The following is a 15,540-nucleotide window of genomic DNA, read 5'->3' on the forward strand; positions in this document are numbered from 1 at the left end:
GTGCATCTAAGAAGAATGCCATGTTCTTGTTCTGATCATTAATGAACTAGCCCTATTTTAGAAATTTAGAAATAGATTGCTGCAACTCCATTTTTCAACTACTACTACCTGAATCCCATTACAGACTTTCCTACATAGCACCTTATTAATACAAATCATTCTCTAGCAGGAGATACTTCTGTTTTCAATTTTCATGATTATTCAGATAATGTAACATGATGATGAATCAAAAAAACTGTGCTGAAGTGATCACTATTCTCTATCACTCCAAAGATTAAAATGAAGATTCTTACTTGAGGGGAAAATTATGGCAATAAAGAGGAAGACTACAATTCCAAAGTTATTATCACTTCAAAGTCTCCTTGACAGAGTCCTATTTTCTGTATGTGTCATTTCAGAGTCCATTTCATTGTCTTCAGCTTTGCTACTGACTACAGCAGACTTAATTCGTACGTAGGTCATATTTTCACAGTAAAATGAGACGATCGTTTGACAATACAACATAACAATATTCTGCCACAATATTGGCTTAGCAGACCCAATAGAAGCAAATTTGGCTTATAAATGATTGCATTGGTACAGCTAAGAAACACTGCGGGTACAGGAGCAAGCGGTGTGAATTGGTGGGGTCAGAGAACGAGCCAGCATTTATGCCAAGGCAACTAACGTTCAAGCCACAGACTCGGCTGCAGTGGTAATATGCGTGAGTGTAATCTACTTCACTGTTGGCGTTACCTAACAAAAATGCAGTGGCAAGGATCCTTCAATCCTTCAGAAAACAGGTTACAAGATTGATGGGGATTTGGGGTGGCTGACACACTAACGCCTTCTCTGCTGTTTTTTTCATCACTGTTGTCACCTCTGCTAGCTAACATTTATGGTGCTGCCTTCACTTCACCGTGTCACAATGCACCCATTAGGCAAATAAGACGGCTAGAATTTCCAAATTTTATATATATACATATAGTAAGCATGGTAATTAATATTATTTTAGGCAGATAGTGATCACAGACTATTCTTGTGTTTCTTACTGCTGAGCACATCTTTGCAAAAAAATAAAGTAAGGAAAGAGGCTGAATTTACAAGGAAAAGAATGAAATGTACATTTCTGAAATGAATTCATGTAAAAATGAAAAAAAAAGCAGATATAAGCATTTTTAAAATTGAGCCCACATTTTAAAGTATGTATTTTATATGGATCAGAATGTGTCTTGGTATTTTTAATCCTACACCAAAAGATTAAAGATATTTTGACAGGAATTTTTTCAAGTGTGAAATCCTCCACATAATATCTCAACAATCTCTACTGAGCTAAAAAAACTGATTTCTGTAATTTAAGATGTGCAATATTAAACTTTATAGCAACAAAATCATTATAGATGCAAAGATTTCTAGGCGAATACAGGCAGAAGATATTTCTGTCAGAGCATGACAGAGTAATGAATTAGTAAAATCGTTTTGATGTAAAAATAAACTAATAAATCTAAATCTGAAATTTCACCCAGGATATTTTGCAAAAAAATTCATACATGCCACCACTTTGTTCCTACTCCCATCCCCATCCCCTGTGTAAAGTGATTTCTTCGGCTTATTCTTTTCAAACCAACATTATAAAAAATGGATTTATGTGGCTTTATTTTCATATCATGCAAGATAGTCCTAAACTTACATTAATTTCTATAGCATTAAAACATTATTATTTTAATGATTTTTTATTTAGTTTATTGCTTCATCTTTAATAGACAAAAATCTGATGATATACAATAGTGGAAAAAAATATAACTGAATGTGAAGAAAAGACACTTTGTACTCTGAGCAGAGAATTTCTGTGGTGCACGGCTTGTTGTAGTTTTATGATGCCAAGTAAAATGACAGCTAAATATCAGGTAAATCCAAATTATTAAATGCTGTCTACCCAAGAGGAGATTCTACAACATGCAACTATTTTTTTTAGTATGATGATTCTTTTCAGGTAGAATAGATAAGAGAAATGAATAGAAGGGTCAAACCCTAGCATCAAATAGAAAGGAATTCTAAGATAACCAAGAAGAATGACTGTAAGTATGTGAAACATTTGTTTGCAAGACACAATGATGTTTTAAGCACATACCTAGTGCTTTCTCCACATGCTGAGTAACCAGGCTAATTAAAAAGCCCATACAGCTCTTGTTAAAATCTGTTCAAATTTTTGGAGCACCTGTTATAACAGAATGCCCACAGACTTGATAGTTTAGAGCCAAGACACCTGCTACCTTATGTCTCACAGTATGTTCAGTTTTATACTGATAGTAAAAAAAAAAAAATCCACTTTCTGACATTTAACAATCTCATAAATGATAAGAAATAAATTGCAAAATTTCATAATTTAACCCTTAACTGTCACTTCTCTTTGCCCTACCTATAGCTTCTTGTGAGCAGGCAATACAAAGAGTATTTTGGGGTGTATCTAATTTCATTGTTGCTGAATTAATTGTTTACTTTACCACACTGAGCACAGTCCATGATTCCTCCTAATCTTTGTTCCACACATTTTCAAGCTGTGGCTAATACTTAAGTAAATGTAGCTCATCTGCAAAAGGGAATGTGTCTGACACCTGCAGTAAAATCCAGACCATCTGTATTTCCTTCTCCTTGAACTGGTCTTTCTTACCTGTTATCGGCCCAAATCACACCAAACTAAAATATACTGAGGAAACAGTTATATTTTACTCCAAAACCTTGTTTAAATATGAGCTGGCAATATTAATAGCAATATACCTCAACGCAGAATTATGTTAATGCATGTCACTGATCTCTCTAGAAAGGAAGTCAATTCCAACGAAGTGCATGAATTATTAGCAAGAAATTACCAACTGATGCAAAAAACAATGAAAGGATTGATAAGAAAATAATCATGAGCACAATATTTGTGACAGTGGCTCTAATCTTGTCAAAGTTTATGCACGTGGCTAATTGTGCACATACATGAATGCACATATGATTATCTGTAGGATGATGTGGGTATCTGAGTCATGCTAAAAGCACTTTATGTAACAAATTTCATCAGGAATAGGATTTGATCTACAGATTCCATATGCGATTGTTGTAATTATGTAGCTATGGCTACTGGTTCAGTTTGAACTCAGTATTTAGAAAGACACTGGAAACAGGATTCTGTGAGGAGACTCCACAAATGCGCTGAAGTCAGCTGCCCTTGATATTCTGCAGGTTAGATCATTAAAGTAGAGATTCGTGTATCTGTTTCATATAATAATGCTTTATGTATATTGATGGAAAATAAATACAAACCTCTCAGGTGCAGAACTACCTTATCTTAGATGAATGTTTGACACCTCACACTGAACACTCAAGCAGACACTAAGCTACTCACATGTTAGATTACATGATAAACCTGCAGAAAAATGTGAAAACCACCCATGACAGGCACTTTGTATACATCTACTGTTGTTAGTTAACATTTCTATTGCGGTACAGGTAATAGGAAATGAAAAACTGCAGCTCAAAGAACAACATGAGGAAAAGAAAGAGCAGAATGCGCAGCAAAAAAGACAGAGTAATAAAAATAATAGCATCAACATAGTTCTTCAACAGAAAGGTTTAAAGCATGTATAGTGCTGCACAAGTTCTGCACAGTGAATATTTTGACAGGAATAACAGCCTAATGCTTAAGCAATTATTTAAATTCTTTAAATATTTCTTTGTATTTCAAATTTCCTTTTCACATAGCACATATATTAGTAGTGAATGTGTTGATGTTTTTAGCACATCTCATTTCCATTTAGAAATTATTTTAATTTAAGCCAGGGAAATTAATTGGTAGCAGCTATTAAAAGTTCCTGCAAGTTCTATAAAGTGTTAGTTATGGGAATGGCATTTTTTACATCCTTTGTCAATTGATTTGCCTTTGAGACAAAAATGCAACACAAAAGCAGGTGATAAGCCTTTGTTAATGCCTCTGGGATGAAATGCTGGAGCTACACTCTATTGTTGATAAACAGATTTTGAATTAATTAGTTCTGCATAATTATCTGAGTTACTAAGTCTTGAAGTTGAATGCAACTGGTCTTCTTACATTTGCTTATGCACCTCACACCAGCCATAAAGTGTTTTTATTTGCTAAAAGACCATTAATTGAAAAACCTATTTTTAAACAAGGTAATAATAAATTATTCTACTGAAAGACGGCATATGGCAGAAGAGATATTAATTGCAGTTATTTTTGTTTAATTCCAGGGGCATAAAGTACAGCTATTCAGAATTCAGGTCAGCTTGTTGGAGAAGGAAGAGAGGGGCTTTTTTTAGTCCGTGTAGTAAAGTCTCTTTGCTTTGGGGGCTTAACATTGAATAAAGCCAAGCAACCGGACCTTAGAATTAAAGGGAGTTAAGCGAGAGGCTCTTGTCTATGTCCTCTCGAAAGTCAGCAACTTGAATCATCTCAGGTTGAAGCAAGTTTTAAAATACTGAAACGCTATGGCTATATCGCTCATATTGCTTTGGAAGATTAGATGCTTGGGGATATTTATATTTCTCTGCTAAAACATGATTTTAAGACACAGGATGACTCTGGTCAGAGCACTTAGAAGGATGTCAATACATAAAACAAGAACAGAAACCTGCGTTCTTTAACATTAATCTGCTTTTAAACCGGTATGAACCATCTTGTTCTGTTTTTCTACTTTGTGTACCAAAGGCAAAAAGTTGAGATTAAAAATCCTTATGTTCTTGCTCCCTGATCTTTGATTTCCCTTACAAATTTTCTTACTCCCTCCAGTATTCTGGTGACATCCTCTCCCTCTGCCCAAAAGCTGTAAACAATGCAACTAAAATTCCTTCATGTAATTGTTCCGATGTCATTCTCCTGTGATATCAACATTTCACCAGTTCTCTGCTAACAAGTCTTTGGGGAAGATAAAACACAAAACAAGCTCTCAGGGGTTTTGATTCTATAGAGCAGTAATATATGCAAGCCTGATTGTAGTTCCCTTTGCAGCTCACTGGACTTTTTTTTAAAGAGGAAAGCACATGGAACGTGAAGTCCTGGCAGATATACGGAAATAACATAAAATTTAGAATCTTTCACTTTAAAAGTGTACATTTAACATATGCAAGTTAGGTGTCCACTACTAATTGGGATTTAAATTCTGCGTATTGAAATAGCTTTTTAATCATATCCCCTTGACAAAGAGAAGCAAGGTCTATACTTCAGCTTCAATGACGTCAAAAATTTAAAGTAACAAATGATACTAAAAATGATGAAAAGAAATCAATTTCTACTTCATATCAGTAAGCTGTAAACTTCTCCAAAGGTTCAACACTTCATATAGACTTAGACCAATATCTATTTCCTTTTCTTCTAATCACATCATATTACCTTTCTTAGTCAATTTTTTCTCTCACTTACTCCAGCTGTTGTTTCCTTTTTCAGTAAATTTTTCATCTAATGATTTCTCCTCTATTTTTCATGAGGATAGCATTTGTCACATTTGAACCAAGTACATCTGAAGAAGAAGTTGGGTAAAGTCAGGAGAAAGAGTGCCCACTCAGTCCAGAGCATGCTGACTTCAAACATAAACAGTCATTTCTCATGGTTGGGCGTCTGGAAGTCACAAAGAGATATGATGCCAGAATCAGTACCTATTTAATTAATTTCTCAATTAGACAACTCATTTCTAGATTAAGTCATTTTCAAAGAGTTAGAGCCTGCCAGAATATTTTGAGGGCTCACGACTAAACCAGAGTTCATAGGGCTGACAAAAGCATATCTAAGTCAAAAAAATGTACTGTCAGTCAAATTATTAATCCTTGCCTCAATTCATGGTTCATTTTAGCCTCTCAAAAAAAGATTCCACTCAGTTTAGGAGAAAATGATACACTTTTTCTCTTGTTTAATTCTAAGAAATGACTGCTGTTTGGGATTTTTTTCCAGTAGTTATGAAAATCCACAATGAGGAAGATGCTTGTTAGCTAAATCACTAACAGTTATAAGCAGCTAGAAATAGACTGTATACCAGAAGGTTTTGGGGAAGACTTGAGCCTACTGCAAGTTTCTGGGAGCCAGTAAAGAAATACATAAACAAGGACCTGACTAAGGGTTAGAGTATTTCTCTGGAAGAAGGGAGAACGGCAGTGGGTCCTCAGGACACAGATTCTTAAGCAACACTTCTTAAGTGGGACTGCTGTGGTTTTTGGAGGTGCTGCTCAATAGATGGGGCCTCAGCACTTCCCTTCATGTCTTCTATGAGTCAGAACAAGAAAAGTGGTAAAAATAAATATGTGGGAGGTGGGGAAAATGCATTATAATTATACTTTAATTACAAATAGATCATTCAAGCCATGGTGCCTTTGTGGACATGTAATTTATATTATGCAGAAAGCAGCAACAGGATGCTTAATGCATTGCAGAAATGTGGAACTAGGTGGGTGTCAAGAATTTTTGTATGATGTCAAGGGATCTTATCTCAGTGGTCACCAATCCGATGTGATCAGCTGGCTTCTTTCATCTCTCAAGTTTCCTCTCATAGACATAGAAAATAAACAAAACAACCCCCCAGAACTGATTTATTACTTACAGCTCAACCTTTTCCTATTATATTATCCCAACTATCTCCAAAATGCATGCGTTACTTAAGTTACAGTTTGATGGGAGATTGTAATTTTGAATTTTTCCCTGTGGAAGGAAATCCATTCTTCAGAAGAAAACTGATCTCCCCTCTGTAGTCAAGGAAGTGCTCACAGTGTCTGGAGCCAAGCCAGAACATTTTATGTTCTACAGTTACCACAGGTGCAGGAGTTTTCCCTTTTTACTTTGTATAGTAGACACATAGAAGTATATGTTTCATTTTAAAATGAAATCTGGATAAATGTTGATTTGTAGTAAGTATACAAAATAGAAGTCTGCTACTCACTGAAAGATGGTGGCATTATTCATCATTTGTGCATGCTGTAAACAAAGAGCATTGCAGAACAGGCAGGAAGAATTATCTGGTACTGATTAATTATCTACTTAAATTAAATTGAGATCTTAAGCAGGAAACATCAGGCAAAGGAAAAGAGGGAGAAGGGGAACAGGAGGAAGAAAAAAATATTTTTACAGGATCACATGGGATGTTAATTCTAGTGCTGGACAGTAATGACGACTTCCAATATATGGAAGAAAAAAAGGCAAAGCAAAGGAAAGCAAAGCAGAGGCTTATTTATCAGAAGCCTGTGTTGCCAGTATGACTATTTAAGTCTTTGGTTTCTGTAAATCACATGTCCAGCACTTCTATCTATTAATATTACCCACAAAACTGCTGGACTACCAAGCTGAATCTCCTTGAAAACAGTTTGCTCTCTTCTTCAGGAAAGCCCACTGAGTAAGAGCTACAGAGTAACAACATCAGTATTGTATCTCGCAGTGCAGAAAAGCAGCCTGAGACTTCCAGCCTGCTTTGCGCATTAGCCTTGTATTGAAGCAGAAAAGCTGCGCAAAATGAATAAGCAACTTATACCCATTCAGTACCTTATTCTCCCAGTTTAGCGCCCAGGCAGAGGGCAGGCAGCACAGTGCTAAATCTCTCCTGAGGGTCAGTTACACACTCTGGTTTCAGTTCCCACTTTGATTCCTCATACATGACCTCTTCAGCCGTGCTTCTGAAAAGATCCTCACTCTCTGTTCTGAAACTGGAAGTGAATCCATGTGAGATCCCCATCCTGATGCAGTCTGACTGGGGAAGCTCTGATATGGGTTGTGCTTCCAGAAAAACCCTTTGTCTGATTTAAACGTGGCTGAGGGCACAATCAAAGCTGGTACGGCTTTGAAAGGTGCGGCTGAACACTCGTGACAATTTTTCAAAGCAAATTCAAACTCTTGTCACTGTCCTAGGTAATATTAAAATATCAATGCCATTGTAATAGCTATTATTAAAATATTATATGTATATAGAATTACAGTTCAGAACTCGGCAATAAAAAGGGTATCTTAGGGTAATGTTTACAAGTTTGCCTGCCATATGCTACACTTAGGAAAAAGCACGCTAATTACTTAGCAAACACCCAGAATTGTTTCAGACCTCAGCATACATGAAATACCTGCTTTTCACAACAGGACTAACTTTGCTTGAATCAGACACTAAAATAGTTTCAGGTGTTTAACCTCACAGGTTTTAAGACATAACAATACAACAAATCAGTGTTGAACCATCTAGTAATGCAAACAAGATTGGTGCGTGTCTCTGATGGTTGGAGTCTGAGGGACATGTTTCTATTTTAGAACTCATTATTTATTTAGGCCAAAGAATATGCTTAGTGCTTCACAAAATGCAACATGAAAACGTTCCAACCTAGAAGAGGTTACAGCATAAGAGCCTACAATAAGCAACACATAAACCATGGCAGCTGAAAAACAGAAGGGCTGACACAGAGATTTGAAGAACCACCCAACTAATCTTGTACTCATCGCTTCTGCAGAACTCTTTTCAGAGGCAATGTGAATTACACCCATGTACAAAGTACAGATTTGCTCCCTGAATTTATTCATAGGATTACGACTACTTCTGCTCCCCTTCCCGTTATGACAGCACATGCTAGCTGCTCTGAAAATCATAATTCCTCTTCTGCAGAGAGAAAAAGAATAAATCAGGGCCAAGTTTTTATACAGACTGTGTACCGGGAGCACTGGTACACATAAAGGTATCACCGTAGGCTTCTATTTTAAATGACCATAATCTCTATATGGAACACACTTCTGTTTCTTGGGATTAATTTCTTGTGAATAACCCACATTTGGACAAGCTTTTTTTAATATGTTGTTTAAGGATTCTTTTTTGCTGCAATTTTAGTTAGGATTCTTACTGATAAAATGATGTATGTTATTTCTCTCTTGTTTTTGTGTCACATACATGTAGCTTTCTAAATGTTTCATACATAAAGGCAATTTTCATTTTTGAGGGAAACATAATACAATGTATTACGAAGGAACATATGTAAGGTTTTCATTAATTCTTTTGTTTTCAGCTTATTTTTCTCTTAATTTAAAGGAAAATTAATTCAGACAGAATGTCTAGAGTTGATCTTTGGTTAGGGAAAAACATGATTATTATTCATGCAGCAGTGTTTATTTCCATCTGTCACCATAGCAGTTCTTTTAATAACTTATTCTACAATTAGTTCAATAGCCTTTCTGCTCCTTTTCTACTACTGCAGCATTGAACTTTCTTATTCCTATAAGGTTTTCATTGTGCCTATTTGACTATCTATAAGTAAATCTATTCTGAATGGTTTAGTAGTATGCTATTATATTCCCTATGTAGATTAATTTCCAAAATGCTTTCAGAAGTTACTTACACAAAATATATACAAGAAAGATTGTGAGAAAGGAAGCCACAGATTATTTCTAGAATCTAATGAATTAGATCTTATATCCCAAATTAAAAATAAATGTTATGCCTGCTGAACTTCTATATATTTTTTTCATGAGAACTTGGAGGCTCCCATTTCCTCCTCAGGGAGCAGGAAGGTAGCTGAACTGCTCTGGATCAACTGCTTTTGGAGGGCTCACCATGGAAAAATAAAATTCATGGGTCTTGCAGTCCTTCACAACCCCACTGACAGAACTGAAAGTTTTGTAACAGAGAGAGCACATATGTGGTGTTTGTATTTACAAAACTGCAGAAAACCCCTTACAAGGATAATAATAATTTTTTTAAAAAGAATATATTATGGAGAAAGAATGGTAGAACTTGGAATAGAGGAGAAGAGTAGCAGACCAGCAGGTTAGGTAGAACCTGTGTAGAAAAGGACTTGCCATCTCAGTGAGCAACTTGTGGCAATGAAGGCTGCATTAGCAAGGGAACAGCTGGTAGGTGAGGAGAACTCATTTAGAACTGGAACAAGCTGCCCAGAGAGAATCACAGAACTTCCTTTTTCTGGAAACTCAGCAGGTTGAGGTCCTCAGGAATCTGATTTAACTTTGAAGTTGACCCATCTCTGAGTGCATGGTTGGGCTAAAAGATCTCCAGAGGCTTCTTCCAGTTTAAACTGTTCTGAGATTAGTATAAGGCTACAGATACGCATCCTTTTTCTTCACTGTATCTTACCTTTTTGGCTGGTTTTGTTTGGTTAAGATCCCCACCCCAATGGGACAAAATCTGAGGGTTGGCATGATCATTTCCATTCTTCATTTCCAGCCCATGTGCCTCTAAAATCTGAAGGGCAGAGGATAACTGTGAAGTCTATCCAACAGAACTACAAAGAGGAAAGGCATAAGACTGCATAAGCTGTCTTTATTTAATGAAGCTTTATTTATTTAATGTAATACTTTATTTCTATTTTTTTAAACGTGAAGGAGAATGTTTTTGATATAAATGTTTTAAATGATTGCAGTGGGCTTTGAGAGATATTAAAAGTGTTTCAAACACACGAATACAGAACAAATGGACAAAAAAGCAGTTCTGATAACCATATTGAAAAAAATGATAATAACAAAAAAAGGCAATGGCATCTATGACTTGTGGAGATGCAGATGAACAAATCCTGTTAAATATTTCAACAACTGTTATTTCTTAAAAAAAAAAAAAAAACAACCTGTCAGCATGTGTTGTACTACTGCTTATTACTTCTCATCTTAAGGCTTAAGAAACGCCCATCTACCATTCTGAAACTTTTAAGAGTTTCTGAACTTGAAAAGTGATTGAGAATTTTATATCTGATAGCACAAATGATAGCAGTAGAGTCCCAAAGAATACAAAAGCTTATAATTTTATGCCTGGAAAACACCGTACACAAATTTCAGCAGTAATAGAACAACGAAAATGCATTAGTACTATTAATTCTATTAGGCCAGTTCTAGAATTAGCAACAGGCTTCTAAGTAATTTTATGGATAGTTGGCACTGAAAAAGTCAGAAAAAAAAAGCTGTAGTAAGAACTAGCAAAAACTTGCTGGAATTTAAAATCCTTAATGCCTATGTGCCTGTAAAGGATTTTGCAAAAAGTGTTAGGAATCAGAACTCCTCAGTTTCTGACAATACTTCTGGTCATCCAGCTTCTTCTGAACATGCTTAACCCTCACTGAGTATTTGAGAAACATTCCTTAGTGAGTTACCACAACTGAATGCTGTGGGATAGTTATGACATTTTCTTCCTCTCTCACAGGAGGCTACCACGTGACATCTTAAGCTGCAGCATGCCATTGCAGAGAGATTTCTATTTATTATGTTTGAAACAACCCAAAACTCATCATCCAAAATTGAGCCTTTCTCTATAAATTATTGCCTTTGTGCAAATAGGTTTGGATTATAGGTCATTTCTATCACACATCTTCCTACAGAATTTCCTCTCATCATACATCCATACAATATCTGATTTTGCACTATAACCATCCACCTTCTGTTTACTTGTACTTAAAAAATACCTGTGGGATGCTAATAACATCATTTTAAATATTCACTGAACCTAAACCACAGCATTAGATCATGGGGGAAAAAAACAGATAAAGGAAAACAAAGATAGCATTAGTATTTCTATATTAATCCGTGATGATACAATACAGTAACGAACTTTCAACAGCAGAACTCTGTTGGCCATATTTACTGAACTCAAACCTGTCAGCTCCCTTTATCCTTCCCAACAAACTTTCAGTCTTGTGACCAATAAATAACCAGTTATCCAGAGGTTGTCATTACATTGAGCACAGTGTGTGTTTTTTTCTACTTCCAGTTGTAGCAATCATAATGAAGGGAAACTCAAATGTCTACTTTCCTAATACTCATTTTTCATCCAAAAAACAGGTATTGGTCTGAACAAAAGCACCAGAGGGTAAGATCCATGAGAGCAATACAATTTCAAACACAAAAAGAGGTGGCCCCTCTCAGGAATATTGATAGGTCAGAGTACACTAAGATAGAAGACCCAAATGTAGCTACAAAACACCCTTCATGCTTATTCAAAGGTACAGAACGTCTTATTAATTGAAACTGGGGAAAAAAAAAAGATACACAAAGTTTTAACATCCCTGGCAGAATCTAGTGAATGACAGATGAGGAGAGACAACCATATGCTTTGTGATCTGCATGTTTTTCTCTTTTAGAAGAAATATACATGTGTATTGCTCACAACTTCCTAAATTAAGTATCCTTTCTTTATGTTTAGCTTAGCCATATAAATAACGACTAGTAAAAAATCACTGCTTAGAACACTTTGATACAAATGGACTATTTCATATCTCAGTTAATGTCACAGGTCCTGTAACTTCTAAATAATTGATTTGGCTTCAGATATAAGTGCATATATAATAGCAGTATCCAAGCGTATGTCACAAATAATCAGTAAGAGACTGCATCATAATTTGCATACAAATGTATTTGCAATAAGAAAAAGGTTCTCTAACGTCAAAATAAAAACTGATGAATTGAAGGATTGTGCAGAAATTACAACTTGATGTTTAGAATTCTCTTTAAAGAAATATTCAGCAGATGACTCTGAGTCTTGATGAACATCAAGGGAATGTTTTCAAAAGCATCTTAATTAGGCAGTAAGAAATTCACATCGCAGGGAAGTTCCCTATCCTGTAAAGTCAGTCATTCTAACTTGGACAGTTTCATGCAGCACTGTTTTCATCAGGAGTTTTTTAGTAGATTTCACCAGTGTAGGAAAATGCCTGAGCAGATTAGAAAGCTATCTGCGTGGTTTCCCTGCTAGAAACACAGGTGAAAGTCAGATGATAGTGATGATAGGGAAACTGTCAGTTTTTGAGAGAGCCAAATAGTCAATGAGAATCAGTGACCAGAATGTTCAGAATGGTTTGATTTCCCTATGATTAAACTGTAGAACTTTCTTTCACCACATGCCCAGAAGAAGAGTTTACTTTCATCAGTATTTGAGCACTAGATATAAACACAGAGAGCAGTGGCATCAAGCCATATTAAAGCAGAGACTGTACCAGTCAACATTTGCTTATTAAATTACAAGAGTAGCTGGAATAGAGAACTTCTACGTTAACTGTAGGGAACTATGTGCTTTGGGGAAGATGCTGCTGTAGCAGTCAGAGGCTGGTAAAAAAGGAATGCAGGGAAGGAGAAAAGTAAGTAATGTTTAGCACCTCTAAAGAAGAGAAAAAAAGGATTATTCTTTTTTTAACTGAAATAGAACCTATTTACTCTCCTTGCTAGCTGTGCTTTGTAAATACCAAGCCAAATTACAAAATGAATTTCATAGAATCATGCAATGGTCTGCATTGAAAAGGACAATGACCATCTAGTTTCAACCCTCCTGCTGCGTGCAGGGTCACCAACCACCAGACCAGGCTGCCCAGAGCCACATCCAGCCTAGCCTTGAACGCCTCCAGGGATGGGGCATCGTATAATCAATGTATATTAAGATGCAATAATCACAAGAGAGTTAGACAAAATAGACTAGGAAAATAAGGAGAATAAATGGAAGGCTTACCTACAGAAAGCACCAGAAGAAGGGATCTCCAGAAGAGAACCTTTCCTGCTGGTAGCCAGCTCTTAAATAGGCCTAGGAGGGGTGCAGCCAGGCTCCACCCCTTCAGGCAGCACAGGTGAATTGCCTTCACCTGTGCTCCTCTGGCTGACTCATGGCTCGTCTCAGGTGATCAGAGGTTCAGGCTGTGACTCAGCAGTTCCCATACAGGCATCCACAGCCTCCTTGGGCAACCTTTGCAGTGTGTCACCACCCTCTGTGTGAAAAACTTCCTCCTAATATCTGACCTAAACCTCTCCTGTCTCAGTTTAAAACCATTCCCCTTTGTCCTATCACTGTCTACCCTCATAAACAGATGTTCCCCCTCCTGTTTATATGCTCCCTTCAAGTACTGGAAGGCCACCATGAGGTCTCCCGGAGCCTTCTCTTCTCCAAGCTAAACAAGCCCAGTTTCCTCAACCTTTCCTCACAGGAGAGGTGCTTCAGCCCTCTGATCATCTTAGTGGCCTCCTCTGGACCCTCTGATCCAAGAGCTCCACGTCCTTCCTGTACTGGGGGACTCAGGCCTGGATGCAGTACTGCAGATGGGGCCTCACAAGAGTTGACTAAAGGGGAATTTGTTTGTCTTTCTTCTGGACCATGCAAATGAGCAATGCTAGGTGTTGAATCAATAGTTCCAAGGGCAAGCTATAACCAACCTGATGCTTATATGATAGTCCTCAGTTTGCAGCAACTGGCTATCAGTGTTCCATGAAAAAGACTCAGTGTGGCAGTCAATCAGCACAGGAAGAAAATAAAGTGCATACACCTATTTGTGTGAATGTAAACTTTTAAGCTAAAGAGAGGCCTTACACTGGCACCAGCTCCTCTAACACCATTGGATGAATCCCACCTGTCCTAAGGACATACATGCATCCAGCTTGCTCTAGCTAATTCTGACTCAGTACTTAGTATGCTTGGCAATTTTATCCCCCAAACTTTATTTCTAGAAGTAGAGACAAGAACTGTGAGACAGCTTTACTACTAAAGACAGAAATAAGGACACCATTGCTTTCAGCACTCATTCTTTTTCCACATCATTTATTATTGCATCACCAGCTTCATTCACCAAGGGGCAGCATTTTCCAAGATCTTCCTGGTGTTGCCAATGTACCCACATTATTTGGGTGGTTTTTTTGTTTTGTTCTGCTTCATTTTTCTGTTCACATCTCTTTCAGTTTCAGTGCTAGTTAAGATTTGACCCTCCTAATTCCAATCTTGATATTCTTTCTTGATAGATACCCACACTTACACCAACTGTACACTTTCTTTTGTTGCTTGAACTGCCAAAAGAAAGTTATGAGATTGTGAATGGGAAGGGATTGACCTATGAAATTAAGAATAGGAGAAAAACAATGGAAGTTACAAAACTGTATTGATCATTAATTTGAGAATAATTTCCAGAGACACAACTTACAGGGCTTATTATTAGTTACCATTAAGTAATTCTGGATTTCATTTGGAAATTCACTTTTGCCTCAATGCATGACACAAAGTGTTGAAATCCACTTTGGTAGATTACCAAAGAGAGTTGTTCAGCAGCTGGGTTGCTGGATGGGCCCTTGAGCAACCTGGTCTAGAGGGAGGTGTCCCTGCCTATAGCAGGGGGTTGGAACTAGATGATCTTGAAGATCCCTTCCAACCCAAATCATTTTATGATTCTATGATTCTGCAAACCTGAAATTTTGTGAGCAATCAAGGAGCACCATCTGTAATGTTCTGATCAAAGTACACTATAAAAAAAAACTGTTGAGGTAGGATCACTTTCATTTTAGACTTTCAAAAACATACGGAAAACCCAAATGTCAAGCTGTGTGTTTAATGAATCATGCTGTTCTATTATAAGCACATATAAAATATATGAAAATCAAGGTCATAAGAGGGCAGCATTTTTAATAGATTTCACAAAACACCTTTAGTATTTGACAGCATTTCAAATTTTTTACTGGTAGCTGAGACATGCTAACTTGCAATGTATGTACATTCATCTTCAAGCTTTAGCAAGAGTAAAAAGAAAAACTAATAGGGTAACTTCAGCACAGATGGGAAAAATCCCAAAAGAGCTGGATAAGCTTCAGGT

The 15,540-nt window shown here is 36.7% G+C and overlaps 1 long non-coding RNA gene across 1 annotated transcript; it reads right to left on the reverse strand.

Moving 5' to 3' along the window:
• Positions 1-1,637: 1,637 nt before the first annotated feature.
• LOC125696755 (uncharacterized) lies at positions 1,638-13,446 on the reverse strand. Its single transcript, XR_007378506.1, has 4 exons — positions 13,425-13,446; positions 10,077-10,224; positions 7,502-7,662; positions 1,638-5,596 (listed from the first exon to the last, which is right to left on the reverse strand). It is a non-coding gene; the product is annotated as an uncharacterized LOC125696755 (long non-coding RNA).
• Between the last annotated feature and the right edge of the window lie 2,094 nt (positions 13,447-15,540).

The sequence above is a fragment of the Lagopus muta genome, chromosome 8 (assembly GCF_023343835.1).
Source record: "Lagopus muta isolate bLagMut1 chromosome 8, bLagMut1 primary, whole genome shotgun sequence".
Lineage (NCBI taxonomy): Eukaryota > Metazoa > Chordata > Aves > Galliformes > Phasianidae > Lagopus > Lagopus muta.